Genomic DNA, 15,699 nt, shown 5'->3' with positions numbered 1-15,699 from the left:
GTCACCGTAGTCACTTCAAGATGTAAGAAATGTATACTGGCAATTCTATGACAAATATACTATATATTTTGCTGCAATGGAAATTAAGATAGAAAAAAAATTGTGATTATGTTTTAAAAAGGAATCTCTGTCTTTTGAAGAATTATACTGAAATGTGAATGTATTAAATGATCTGCTATCTGGAGTTTGCTTTTAAACAATCCAGTTTGTGGGGGAAGGTGGCAATGGAAGTAAAACTGAAATGTCAGGTGGCTAACAAACACGTGAAAAGATGCTCAACATCACTCATTATCAGAGAAATGCAAATCAAAAACACTGAGATACCATATCACACTGGTCAGAATGGCTGCTATCAAAAAGTCTACAAACAGTAAATGCTGGAGAGGGTGTGGAGAAAAGGGAATCCTCTTACACTGTTGGTGGGAATGCAAACTAGTATCTATGGAGATACAGCCACTATGGAGAACAGTGTGGAGATTCCTTAAAAATGGAGAAAAGGGAATCCTCTTACACTGTTGGTGGGAATGCAAACTATTATCTATGGAGATACAGCCACTATGGAGAACAGTGTGGAGATTCCTTAAAAATGGAGAAAAGGGAATCCTCTTACACTGTTGGTGGGAATGCAAACTAGTATCTATGGAGATACAGCCACTATGGAGAACAGTGTGGAGATTCCTTAAAAAATTGGAAATAGAACTACTATACAACCCAGCAGTCCCACTGCTGAGCATACACACGAAGGAAACGGAATTGAAAGAGACACGTGTACCCCAGTGTTCATTGCAACACTGTTTACAATAGCCAGGACATGGAAGCAACCCAGATGTCCACCGGCAGACAAAAGGATAAGAAAGTTGTGGTACATACACACTGTGCAATATTACTCAGCTATTAAAAAGAACGCATCTGAGTCAGTTCTAATGAGGTGGGTGAAACTGGAGCCTATTATACAGAGTGAAGTAAGTCAGAAAGAAAAACACCCATACGGTATACTAATGCATATATATGGAATTTAGAAAGATGGTAACGACGACCCTACATGCAAGACAGAAAAAGAGACACAGATATGAAGAACAGACTTTTGGACTCTGTAGAGAAGGCGAGGATGGGATGATTTGAGAGAATAGCATTGAAACATGTATATTACCATATGTGAAATAGATGACCAGTCCAAGTTTGATGCCTGAAACAGGGCACTCAAAGCCAGTGCACTGGGACAGCCCAGAGGAATGGGATGGGGAGGGAGGTGGGAGAGGGGTTCGGGATGGGGGGACACATGTACACTCATGGCTGATTCATGTCAGTGTATGGCAAAATCCACCACAATATTGTAATTAGCCTCTTATTAAAATAAACAAATTGATTTTTTTTTAAAATGAAATGTCCATGAGCAGATAATTGTTGAAGTTGAAAGATGGGTACATGAAAGTTAATTATTATATTCTTTTTACTTGTGTGTGTATGTGTGTGTATACACACACACATTTATCGGAAATTGTCTACAACAAACATTTTTTTAAAACACTAAAAATTTCTTTCAAAAAAGAAATTAAAACAGGCCACCACAGCAAGGATTTAAAGAAATGAAGCCTTAAGAATATGGAATTGGATATTGTTTCACACAAGCTGTCTTCATTTTAGAGAGGCTGACATGGTTACAGAATATTACAGAAAAACAGGACTAGAAGATATTTCAAGTCTTTTCACAGCTACGTAAATTGAAGCTCAGGCTGAAGAACTTGTTCAAATTACCTAGTTAGTTCCAGGGACAGACTTGAAGCACTGATGGTGTAAAGGAAAAAAAACCCTTCTATCCTCTTAGGTTTTGTAGTGGAGTCTAAGAATTAAACCAACATAAGACAGATTAATACAAGATATACTTAATATTTTTACATATACATGGGCATCTTCAGAATAAAAATAAAGACCCGAAGAAGGCAAAAATCTGTTAGACCAGAAAGCTTATATACCATGAAGAACTATAAGTGTTGGGAATTTGACAAGATAAAGGGGCTTGAGCTGGGAGGCAGTAAATTGTGAGACAGTGACTAGGAAATATATGGGAAAACCAATGAAAGATAGGGGTTATTTTAGTAGCTTTGTTTGTACAGGGCCTCTTAGGCACTGACTCCCAATCTCTGGTGATAAGAATGTTCTTCTCTTCCTGGTACACAGAGGACATCTATCTCATGGGAAATTTTATGGCTTGCTTTTAGATAGAAAGGGGTCGGGGGTGGTCAAGGAGCCCTTCCTGTATCTACTATTTCCCAGGTTCCTTCAGTTCAAAATAGTAGTCAATATGCCAATATGACATATTTGGGGTGGCACGTTCTGAACCACTCTTTCAATGACAAATCTTCATCTGTCTATTCACTCAGTCAACAAATATGCATGGAGCATTTACCATGTATTCAATACTGTGTAGACTCTCAATAAATGCAAGCATAAGTGCCCATACAGGCACTATTAATTGACCCCCCAGACTCTTTTCTTAGAATACTATTCAACATAGTGTTCCAGGTAATCATTGGAAATGAATCCTATTTGTGGTCCCCACACAGAGGTGTTGGCTTTAAATTGTTCTCCTTTAATCTATTTAAAATGCAATACAAATTATTGGACTAGTCACCTTAAATGTTGCAAGAGAAGTACTTCCACAAAGACCCACAACATAAGATGTAGCTCTTAAGGGGCTACTGGTGCTCACGCTCATGGTCCAGCTGCCAATGTGGGCAGGATGGCACCTCTTTATATAACCATGAAGTCACAATGCTTGCTCTTACATTTACTTCTCTAAGACCCTCCAGCTCAGCTGGCGAGGGTGAAGGTGTGCCCACACTCTGAGTCAAAACTGTCTCCCTGAACCTTGACAACAGCAACTCAAGTTGGCCCATTAGCATAGTTGCTTGGGTCAGTACAAGGTTCCCTGCTCAGCTTACGGAATTAGGAAATCAGGTGAATAAAGAATCAGTGTGGGTGATCAAGCATTAAAGCAGCTTACCACTCAGTGAAAAGTAGTTGAGAAGGAGGTAGGGATGGAGTGTGCAGATTTAATGACCCCTTTTATGGTGAACTTGATACCAAATGTGACACTATCCCAGTAATCTGCTTTGTTACCTTGGGCTATGGGAATATCCTTGAAGCCTCTCTCAAACACTCAGTCATTCAACAAACACTGTCTGACTAATTATGTCAGGCACTCTTCTAAGCCCTGGAGAAGAAGATATAAGAAAGTCCAGGCCCTTAGGAAACTGGCAGCCTGAAACCTGTATCAGTTCAGTCGCTCAGTCGTGTCTGACTCTTTGTGACCCCATGAATTGCAGCACGCCAGGCCTCCCTGTCTATCACAAACTCCCGGAGTTTACTCAAACTCGTGCCCATCAAGTCGGTGATGCCATCCAGCCATCTCATCCTCTGTTGTCCCCTTCTCCTGCCCCCAATCCCTCCCAGCATTAGGGTCTTTTCCAACGAGTCAACTCTTCGCATGAGGTGGCCAAAGTATTGGGAGTTCCAGCTTCAGCATCAGTCCTTCCAGTGAACACCCAGGACTGATCTCCTTCAGGATGGACTGGTTGGATCTCCTTGTAGTCCAAGGGACTCTCAAGAGTCTTCTCCAACACCATAGTTCAAAAACAGCAATTTTTCAGCACTCAGCTTTCTTCACAGTCCAACTCTCACATCCATACATGACCACTGGAAAAACGATAGCCTTGACTAGACGGACATTTGTTGGCAAAGTAATGTCTCTGCTTTTTAATATGCTATCTAGGTTGGTCATAACTTTCCTTCCAAGGAGTATTTTTTAATTTCATGGCTGCAGTCACCATCTGCAGTGATTTTGGAGCCCAAAAAAATAAAGTCTGACACTGTTTCCACTGTCTCCCCATCTATTTCCCATGAAGTGATGGGACCAGATGCCATGATCTTCATTTTCTGAATGTTGAGCTTTAAGCCAACTTTTTCACTCTCCTCTTTCACTTTCATCAAGAGGCTTTTTAGTTCTTCTTCACTTTCTGCCATAAGGGTGGTGTCATCTGCATATCTGAGGTTATTGCTATTTCTACCGGCAATCTTGATTCCAGCTTGTGCTTCTTCCAGCCCAGCATTTCTCATGATGAACTCTGCATATAAGTTAATTAAGCAGGGTGACAATATACAGCCTTGACGTACTCCTTTCCCTATTTGGAACCAGTCTGTTCCATGTCCAGTTCTAACTGTTGCTTCCTGACCTGCATATAGATTTCTCAAGAGGTGGGTCAGGTGGTCTGGTATTCCTATCTCCTTCAGAATTTTCCACAGTTTATTGTGATTCACACAGTCAAAGGCTTTGGCATAGTCAATAAAGTAGAAATAGATGTTTTTCTGGAACACTCTCACTTTTTTGATGATCCAACGGATATTGGCAATTTGATCTCTGGTTCCTCTGCCTTTTCTAAAACCAGCTTGAACATTTGGAAATTCTCGGTTCACGTATTGCTGAAGCCTGGCTTGGAGAATTTTGAGCATTACCTTACTAGCGTGTGAGATGAGTACAATTGTGCGGTAGTTTGAGCATTCTTTGGGATTGCCTTTCTTAGGGATTGGAATGAAAACTGACCTTCTCCAGTCCTATGGCCACTGCTGAGTTTTCCAAATTTGCTGGCATATTGAGTGCAGCACTTTCACAGCATCATCTTTCAGGATTTGAAATAGCTCAACTGGAATTCCAGCACATCTACTAGCTTTGTTCATAGTAAAATCTGTATAGAAACTCGTAAATAAAAGTACACAATAGAGGGTTTTGGATTATTAGAGAAGTAACCTTGAAATTAGAAGTTTTTCAACCAAAGAAACTGTATAGGAGATCACGATAGGCTACATAATTTGCAAAGCCCAGTGCAAAATAAAAGTGCTGAGCTCCTTATTTAAAAGTTGTTAAAAATTTCAAGGCAGCAGCAAAACAGCATTAAACCAAGCAAGGGGCCCTTCTAAGTGCAGGATTTCGTGTAACTATGCAGATTCTGTGCTCATCAGATTGGCCTTGTAGTAGATTCTGGTCTCCAGAAAGATAAGGACCAGCTCTGACCACACTCAGCTTAATGGTTATGAAAGAAGAAGTAGATAATTCAGAATAAGTCCTGTGTTTTCCTGCACTGAGGATAACTGTTACTATGTGACTGAGCATCGTGGCGACCCAGCAGACAGACACTGCAGTGATTCTGTCCCAACCCTATTTCTCTAGCCTGTCTATTTCTATAGCACATTTCTGTAGCACATCTATAAATGTGGCAGATTCTCATCCACGTCTCTGCACAGTTCCTCATGATGCATAGACAAGCAGTTCCAAGACTGCTGATTCTGTGTCTGGTTTTGGAGACTGTTAGCTAGCTTAGTCTTCAGTGACCATTTGAGTGCAAACACTCTGGGTTCCAATGCAGGTGCACCCATTTGGAGGGGAAGAAATAGATATCTGAAAGGCAGTAAATTATCCTTCTGTACCTGATACACACTGTCATATTAACAAAACCAGCTGGTTCCTGAAAATGCATGCCTTGGTCCACTGGGAAACCAAAAACAGCAAATGTTCTTGGATATGCTAACAGCTCTAATAAGAGTGAAGAGTGCTTAATTAAAGAAGTAATTAGCTTTGTACACAAGAAAGAACAAACAGATGAACATACAACACACAGAGATATCAATAATTTCTAGTTTAAGAGCATGCAGTTTGAAAGGGAATGGCATTTGCTGGTTTGTAGGGATAAACTCAGTGTTCTCCAGCAATATGGACGGACCTAGAGATTATCATACTAAGTGAAGTAAGTCAGACAAAGACAGATATTAAATGAAATCACTTATATGTGAAATCTAAAATATGATATAAATGAACTTATTTACCAAACAGACACACAGATGGAAAGCAAACTTGTGGATAAATTAGGAGTTTGGGATTAGCAGACCCAAATTACTATATGTACATAAACAACAAGGTTTTTGTATATACAGTATATATATAAAAATTGTATAGCACAGGGAACTGTATTCAGTATCTTACAAAAAACCATAATGGAAAAGAAGGTGGAGAAAAACCAACTCGGCCTTGCCAACAGCTGGTCTCTTAGATTTCTGTTTCTTTTTACTGTTGCCTCTCTTGGATTCTCTTTCTTATCTTTGCAGCTGTGTGGTAAGAGACTTTTTACCATAAATGGAGTGACCATTTGCTTGGGAGGGATGCCCCGTCCTGGTGAGGACCAGAGGGTGGGTGGCCAAAGCCAGCTCTGCTGCAGTTCCCCTAGAGAAATGCTCACTTTCCTCTGTCCTTTCCTTTGGTCACCTTTCCTGCCTCCCCTCCTGATGGACATGGTAACATCTAAAGGCCAGGATTCAGAAGGTAGGCCTAGCACACAAAAGGATGGCCTTGACACACATGTGGTAGAGGCCAACTAATAAAGCTAAAAGGTTGGAGGTCATAAATCTGACATTTGCATAAAAGGTCCCTTCCACATAACTTCCTCATGATTCTCTGATTCAGCTCTCAGTTTATGACTTATTTTAATTCAATTAAATCCAATGAGCACTTACAAGCCTTATATGGACAAGACTTTCTCAAAATCAGAAACAAAATTTTATTATAGCTTGTGAAAAAAATGAGTTTATTTTGACTTGTTTATGACAGGTATTAATGAGTTGACATTACACATAATATGATCTACACAAAGTTGGTCTTGGTCCTTTAAAAAGCAAATGTCTAATTTTGGAATTTGACTAAGACCAGCAGAGGCATCAAAGCTAGCCAGCTAAGTAGAAGCGGGAGCCAGAAAGTTTTTCATTAAAACTGCTGAACAGAGTTCCATCTCTGGCCTCTGCCTCCTTCTTCCCTGTGATTCTCAGCAATGGCTCATGGTATGTGCACAGCATGCTACCCATGGAGGCCACAGATCCTGTGAAGTAATTTTATTCCTATTCAGTTCAGTCTTCTCCCAGGACCTATCTCTAGCTGTTTACATTGTATACTTTGAAAGTTGATCTATTGCCCAAAATTAAAATAATCCTCTACACTCTTAATCTTTTTGCTCACTACCTCCTCTCCTTCCTGGCTTCAATTGAAAATTTGGATTTCCCTGGAAGACTCAGGTCCTTTGCAGCACTTGCAAGTAGAGACAGCTCATCTGTGCACACAGGCTCTATCTGATGGCCAGAGGTAGTGTCTCCTGGCTTTAGGCTTCTGCCCACAGAATATGGTTCTTCCATATTTTTTCAAAAGACTTCCCTTTGAAAATATTCATATCAACCAGCTTCCCATCTCTATTCATTTCCTATAAGTGCTGTAACAAACTATCACAAACTAAGTAGCATAAAACACCACATATTTATTGTCTTAGCATTCTGGAGGGCAGAGTCCAAAATGGGTTTCAAGGGACTGGAGTCAAGGTGTCTGCAGGTCTGCATTCACTCTGGAGGCTCCAGGGCAGAATCCATTCCCTTGCCTTTTCCGTCCTCTATCAGCTGCTTGCATTTCTTGGATTCCTCCATCTTCAAAGCTGGTGATTGCATCACTCAGACCTCTGCTTGCACTGTCATCACATCTCTTCTGCTTCCCATCCCTCCCCCCTTACCCCCAGCCTCCTTTCTCTCTTTTAAGGATCCTTGTGATTATGTCATCCTATCTGGATAATCCAGGATGATCTCCTTTCCACAGAATCCTTGACTTAACCACATCGGCAAAATCCTTTTTGCTATTCAAGTTAATAGGTTTACAGGTTTTGGAGATGAGGACATGGACATGTTATTCCCCATCTCTCCATCCTGTACTTCCCATCTCCAGAAGGCCTAGGCATTCCTCTATTCCTCTTATATCAGGTCCTCTGATGGAGAGATTTCTGTCTTCATTCTTGCCATCATCCTCAATGATGTCTAGCCTTGATCTCTTGCTTCCTCAATCTCTTTGTGCCCTTCACCTTATCCCTCTAGGTCTCTCTTTTTTGGCATCCTGGGCCTTGTCATCAATCATATTTTCACCTCCTCAAGCCATTCAGAAATTCTGCTCAGACCGTGGTCTCCACTGCTTCCCCTCTAAACATGCTCTTTAATTTCATCAAGGCCTGGATTCCCAATTCTGATCTGTAAGCTACCCACTCTCTGGTTAATCCCTTCCATGACATGTTTATTAGCGACTCCATTTTCTTTGCCTCTTTGGCATCCTTTCTCTCCTTCCTTGATGACTCATGACAGAATCAGACCATGAGGGCCTCAGTGTCGTCTGGGTAAGTATCCTACCATTGCACTGCCCAGCATCCCTATGAACTGGTCCATCCAAGCCACTCTACAAGGCTTTCTCTTGCCTCTGGTGAGTTCCCTCTTGCAGGCTCCATGTCGAAAACTTCAAACATAGGCTTCTCAAACCTCCCACACAATCTCCACGTCCCTCACTCTTGACATGGGATGTGTTCTCAGAATCCAAAGAGAAACTAGAGACCAAACAAGTCAGGGCCTCTTTGTTGATCTACCTAAGATGCATCCCTTCTTGTCTCTCTTACAGGGCAATGGGTCCTTCTTTCAAAGGTCAAGCCTCTCTTCTGTGCTAAAACCCCTTCCCATCAATTTCCTCCTCTTTTAGACTACCTTAGTCTCCTTCCACCCATTTTCTTCATAAACACTTTCACATTTTTCTAGTCTAAACATCACCCTTCCCTTCCCTCTTGCCTACCTTCAAGTGACTCATCAAATATCTCTTTCGCTTCAAAGTTGGTATAGGGATAAACTGCAGGACATCACTGAACCTGAAAAAAACTTATCCTTTCAGTATGAAATAAGGTGAATTTAGCCACCTCTAGAATGATCCAGAAGTAGGAGAGAATGCAGGTTTGGGGTGTAAACCTTTACAAGATGTAGTGGTAGGGTTCTCCTTGTAAAAAGAACACAAAATTAGATACAAACATATAAGGCCTTGGAAAGGACAAGTAAAAATAATGAATCTTGAAGTTCAAACCTTATTATAAGTAGTTTCACAGTAGATCTGCCCCTGTGCACGGAACAGTGTGGAGCCATTCCAATAAATGAGAATGTTGCTGAGAAAGCACACATGTAGTAACTGCATTTTGTTGCTTGAGAAAAATGCTTCCCAGGGAGTAGTAAGCATATCATTGCCAGTATTCAAGAATTGGGGGAATAACAGATAATTGATTTTTTTCAAAGCTATGTCTTTAGGTTTACAGTTGCCTTCTCTTTGTGACAAAGGATACTGGCTTTGCATTTATTCTCATAACATAACATTTTCTTTTAAGATAAATCTTTATTCCTAACTTTAAGTAAATTAATTTTTAGAATTTAAACTAATGATGGTACACATTGGTGGCACATGGGTATGTCAAATATTATGAAAATTGTATGAGAATGATTGGGAAACACTGAAGTAATAGGAATGGGATGGTTTCTCTAAGAAAAAGATCCACAGAAATAAAATTCATCAGTGTGACTCCACTGCTGCTCAAAGGAGACAGAACCATAACTGGTAAGCATGAGCACCTGAGGGGTATACCCCTGGTGAAGATGGGTGCACAAGATGTCATAGACTGAGGACACCAGTCCCTTATCTTGCTCTGAGTTCATGCTTCCTGGTAACATTTTGATTATAATGTTAAGCTTTGCCAGTAAGCTACAGTGCTCTCATCAGCAAACTATGAACATCTGGATCTCACAGTAGTTTATTACTCAGCACCAATTAATCAATCAACATTCCGGTTTTCAACCATAAGCTCTCATGGACTTGGAGACTTGTACTGGCAAACTCTGTTTCTGAGCCTGCCAGACTGTGGAATGGAGATAAGTTGGACACGGTGACGTCACCGTGTGCTTGTCTAGGTGGCCAGCACCCCTCTCTTTCCTCAGGTGCCAGCTGACCTGCTGCATGACTTTTACATCAAACCACTGCCTCACTTGTTCCTCAGCATTTTTAGCCAGCCTCTGGCCTTGCTGTTAACCTGGTCTGCCCTTCGGAAGTGCAACCATGGTCTTATGTGATCTGGACTTCTATTTAAAGCACATCTTCACTGACCCCCTTTTGAAGGCTTTTGAGCCTTTGATGCCAATCATCTACTTTCTTGGTTCTCTGCCAAATCTTTAAGAAACGATTTCCTTAGAGTCACAGATGTAGAAAACAAACTTAAGGTCACTAGGCGGAGAAGAGGGAGGGGAGGGATAAATTGGAAGACTGGGATTGACATATTTTATACACTACTATGTATAAAATAGAGAATAGGGACTTACTCTATAGCACAAGGAACTCAAATACTCTGTAATGACCTATATGGAGAAAGAATCTAAAAAGAGTGGGTATGTCTATACGTATAACAGATTCACAATGCTGAACACCTGAAACTGACACAATATTGTAAATCAACTATATCCAATAAATTTTTTAAATAAAATAAATAAATAAAAATTATTTCCTGCCCAGACTCCACTTTTGCTTACCCCTTAAACATAGATATCTCCAAGGCAAAAGAGAGCAGGGGACACTGGGGTCAGACCACTTGAGTTAAAATCTACTTACCAACTATGTGAATTTGGGCAAATCATTTAATCTCTCTAAACTCAGACTATTCACCTGAAGAAACAATAATAATAATATCTTCTAAATAAATTTGCTTTCAGTTTGTTTTTGTTGTTGTTGTTGTTCATACCAAATGGTTTGCAGGATCTTAGTTCCCCAACCGGGAATTAAATCCAGGCCCACAACAGTGAAAGTGCTGAGTCCTAACCACTGAACCAGCAGGGAACTCCCTGACGTCAACTTTAAACGAGATAATCCATGTAAGGTGTAGTGCTTGGCATGTGATGAACACTCGGGAAGTGATGGCCATCTTATTCTCAGTCACATCCATGGCTTCCATTACTATATGAGATAATGAAATGGATTTTTCCAGCCTTGCACTTTCTCCTAAGCCCCAGATTGGTATTTTAACTGCCTGCTAAGTTCTTTTCCATTCTAATTTATTTCCCACAATGCTAACAGAGTTTTATCTTTTCTTTCAAGAATAGTCTATGATATCAATCCTCTGGTTATCATGTAATCAACTCCAGGCCTTTCACATCCTGGCTACAGCTCGCCTCCTCACTCCCTCCCCACCGCCCCAGGGAGGAACATCCTGCCTCCTGCACTGAGGCCATGATAAATGTTTTGCTCTCTCTCAAGTATCCCGTCCTCCTCAGAGCCTCCTGTTCTCTCAGCCTGGAAACTCTCCTGGTAAACTCTTGCTCAGCTTCAGCGCCCAGCTCAAACAGCACTTCTGTGACACCTCCTCTGGACCAAGACGCTGTCAATGTCTTACGACAATGTTGGTCATGTTGTACTGACACTATTTGTGTCTCTCCCCTTCACTTGACTGTGAGCCCCCTGAGGGTGAGCAACTTACCCACTTGCATGGCATTTTCCTAGAGCAATATCTGTCACAGTGGGAAGAGAAAGAAGGCGGGTACTGAGAAGCTAGCTGGCAGCAGCTACCCTGGTGGAGGAATTGCCAAGTTCCACACGCTAGGCCTAGCATCCTACAGCTATTTCTTCATTCAGCCTGCCTCTGTAATCATTCCTTGTACTATCTTCTGTCACATTTGCCTGAGAAAGCTCCATCTCTGGTTGCAGTAATTTGCTCAGGCTGCCACAACCGTATTCCACAGACTGGGGGCTTTAGCAACAGAAACTACATTTTCCTCACAGTCCTGGTGACCAGAGGCCATGAACAAAGTGCCGTCAGGGTTAGTTTTCTGTGAGGGCTATCTTCCTGGGTTGCAGACAGCTGCCTTCTCTCTGGGTCCTCACGTGGCCTTTCTTCTGTGCACACGTGGAATTTAAGAGCCTTTTGCTGTCTCTTTCTCCTCTAATTAGGACACCAGTTCTATGGGATTAAAGCCCACATTTATGACCTTGTTTAACATGTATTACCTCCTCAGGTCCTTTCTCCAAGTACAATTACACTGGGGGTCAAGGCTTCTAACATATAAACTTGTGGGGGACACAAGTCAGACCATAACACTGGTTAAATCTAACTGTCTCCCTACTCATGCTTGCACCCAAGCAGCCAGACACAGGTGAAGAAAACCATGCACCGTGCCAACTAGTCTCACTTTAAATTTAGGATCTTAGACTTCAAGTGAGCCCATCTGGCTAGGCTATGGACATTCCTATTTCCTCCGCTCACCCCCTCACCCCCTTCCTAAGAGGACTATTTCACACCTTCTCCTCTATCTCCAATGCCCATCTCTCTCCTCATCCTCAGTTCATGGCCTTACTTTCTATTTTACTGAAGAATTCAAGCATCCATCTCCCCACCTTTCTGCATCTCTTCCTGTAGGTCTGCCTTGCCGTCTACAATACTAGGTGAATCATCCTGAATGTGAAGGAGCAGAATGCCAGGTAGAGACCAACCTCTCAGTCAGGTATGGATTCTACCCCCCTCAGCAGCTCTGCAAGAATCCTGTTTCCTGGGGACCTCCATTAGTGGTACAGTGGATGGAAATCCAACTGCCAATGCAGGGGACACCAGTTCAATCCCTGATCTTGGAAGATCCCACATGTGGCAGAGCAACTAAACTCCCTTCACCAAAACTACTGGCCCTGTGCTCTAGGGTCCACAGTTGAATCTACTGAGCCTGCATGCTGCAACTGCTGAAGCCTGTGCACCCTGGAGCCTGTGCTTGGCAACAAGAGAAGCCATTGCAATAAGAAGGGCATGCACGGCAATGAAGAGTAGCCTCCACTCGCCCCAACTAGAGAAAAGCCTGTGTGCAGCAATGAAGACCCAGCACAATGAATAAACAAATAAAAAGGAAAAAAAAAGGATTCCTATTTCCTACAACATCAATTTCCACCTTTTTATTAGATAATTTCCTTCAGCCTAAAATCTGAAACATATGACATAGACACAATATCTCCCAGTTTAAAAGAAAACAACAGGCAACAGCAAAAAACTTCCTAGAGCCCACCTCTTCTGGCTGCTGCTTCATTTTGCTCTGCAGAAAAATTCCTTGAAAGAATGATGAAATAACTCTCTCTCTCCCCTTCTTCACCACCCATTCTCTCTGGAACCCACTCCAGTGGGGTGGTCATCTCCCGGTTTATCAAAAACATTTTCCTTGAGGTCACCAACGGTCTCCGGTGGCTAAACCAAGGAGCAGTTCTCAGTTCTTATCTAACTCAACCCATGAGCAGCCATTGACAGCGTTTACCACTACCTCCTTCTCGTCTCCTTGGCTGCCAAGACAACTTGCTCCTCTGCCCTTGGTGGCCCTCATTCTTGGGTTCAGTTGCTGGATACCCCCTTCCATTCCTCTATAGTGTGAAGCCTCAAGTCTCTGGCCTCAGACCTTTTTCTTCTCTACAGTTGCCCTCTTGGTGCCAGGATCTTGGCTTTAACTATCATTTTTTATTCTGAAGACTCACCAGTTCACATCTCTAGCTTCGACCTCTCCCATAAACTCTTCTTGTCATGTTCTATGCATACATGCATGCTCAGTCGCTTAGTCGTGCCCAACTCTTTGTGACCCCATGAACTGTAGCCTGCCAGACTCCTCTGTCCATGGGATTTTCAGGCACGAATACTGGAGTGGGTTGTCATTTCCTACTCTAGGGGATCTTCCCAACCTATGGATCAAACTGGGTCTCCTGAATTGCAGGCAGATTCTTTACCACTGAGCCGCCAGTTAAGCCCATTGCATATTCTATAGACTCCTCCAAATCAACATATCCAGAACAGATTAGTTTTCTTTACCAAAGTTGTTCTTTCTTAGTGCTCTCCATCTCAATAAACTACATCATGATTCACATAGTTTTTCAGGCTCCAGACCTTGAAATCATTCTTGACTCTTTAACAAATCATATTCAACCTACCAGCAAATCATGTAGAGTCTAACCATGAAATAGATTGAAGACTTACCCATCCCTATCCTCTTTCCTGCTGCCAACTTGGTCCTTGCCATGAGGACTTCTCTCTTGAATTATTGCAACAGTCTCTTACTATATATTAATATCTTGTCTCACTGCTTCCATTCTTGAGTCACTACCAATCTTTTTTCACACAGCAGTCAGAAGAAGCCTTTAAAAAGTAACCAGATTGTGCCACTCTTCTGCTTAACATGTTCTGATGGCTGTCATCACATGGAATAAACCCTAAAGCCCTTCAAGGTTTGGTTCTTTAGCATCTGACACTGTTGACCTCCTTCTGTGGTCTGACCTTCTTCTCTGATCCTATTGTCTGTCACCCCTCCTCTCTTGCTGTGCTCCCAGTACAACTAAAGGAAGAGCAAAAAGGTCAAACCCATGTCTGCCTCAGGGCCTTTCACTTGCTGTTTCCTCTGCCAGGAACCCTCCTTCCTCAGATAACCACATAGTTTTCACCCTCACTTTATCAGATTGTTGCAGAAACGCAAGTCTGTGTGCCCATTGTACAGTGAGGACAAACAATACCAAATCATCAGAGTTTGGAACAGAAAAAGGTTTATTATGGGGCCATGTGTGGAGACGGGTGCCTCAGTCCTTAAAAAAAACCCAACCTCCCCCCACCCCTTTGAGGAAAACATGGTCACCACTGCAGTGGAGACCACTCCTTCTCCAGACTCACTGCTGTTCATTCTCACTGAGGAACCAGCTGGTTGGAAGACGCCCCACAGCCATGGCTTGTAAAGATACAGGCAAGATCCCAGTGAAGCCAGAGATGGCAATTCACCAGATTAGAATCACCCTCACCAGCCGCAACCTAAAGTTTTTGGAGAAGGCACGTGCTGACCTGATCACAGCTGCTGAGGAAGAGTCTCAAAGTGAAAGGACCGGTTTGGATGCCTACCAAGATTCTGAAAATAACTGCAAGGAAAACTCCTTGTGATGAAGGATCTAAGATGGGATCATTTCGAGATGAGGGTCCTAAAGCAACTCATTGACCTGCACAGTCCCTCTGAGATCGTTAAGCAAATCACTTCCATCAGCATTGAGCCAGGAGTCAAGGTTGAAGTCTTCATTGCATATGCTTAAATCAACCTAATAAATTGATAATCAGTTGTTAAAAACAAAAGCACCTCCCCAAAAGCCTTCAGCAAAGCCCTATTTTAGGGAAGGTGAGGGAGGGCTATGGTTAGTGGTTGCACACTTCTTGGTATCAGATCCTTTATTCTGGAGTCAGGTCGTGGTCAGGTAAACAATGTTCCTGTGAATCTCCACCAGTCCATTGTTCTTCCCTGCTCTGACAAGAAAGGGCAAGATCCCCAGGCATGAGTTTCCCACTCTGAGGTCCAGGTCTTGGCTAAGAGGAGGCAGATCTCAACTGGCAGCTCTCTCATGGCCAGGGCCCCAGACCCTGCCCAGCCATCATCAACTGAGGGATTCAGTTGCCCAACCCAACTCCTCAGGCTCCTCAGGCCGCCCACACGGCAGGGACTAGGTCCCGCTGACTGCGTCGTATGCAGACGGCCACTACCATTAGGTTGCCGAGACGGGGGTGAGGGAGAGGTTCCCCATAACCTCATCGTCTGGGTCCGGCCAGTGGGCAGCCTTGGCCAGAGCTCTTCAGCCCTACCGCACACAGCCCCCCGCTTGTACCTGTCCCTGCCCCCACAGTTCAGCTGCTGGCCCAAGGCCAGGTGAGCTGCAGGGCCCCGGGGAGAAGGCCGGGATCCCCCTCTTACCTCAGCTCCACCTGAGGACCACCACGCCCCCACTGCTGGCTGAAGGAG

General features: G+C 42.9%; 1 pseudogene; it reads left to right on the top strand.

The window, feature by feature from the left end:
* The first annotated feature begins 14,645 nt into the window (after nt 1-14,645).
* Nucleotides 14,646-15,001, top strand: LOC136166152 (small ribosomal subunit protein uS10-like; annotated as a pseudogene).
* The last annotated feature ends 698 nt before the right edge of the window (nt 15,002-15,699 follow it).

The sequence above is a fragment of the Muntiacus reevesi genome, chromosome 4, assembly GCF_963930625.1.
Source record: "Muntiacus reevesi chromosome 4, mMunRee1.1, whole genome shotgun sequence".
Lineage (NCBI taxonomy): Eukaryota > Metazoa > Chordata > Mammalia > Artiodactyla > Cervidae > Muntiacus > Muntiacus reevesi.
The sequence above is the reverse complement of the archived record's forward strand: the minus strand, read 5'-3'. Positions and strand labels throughout refer to the sequence as shown.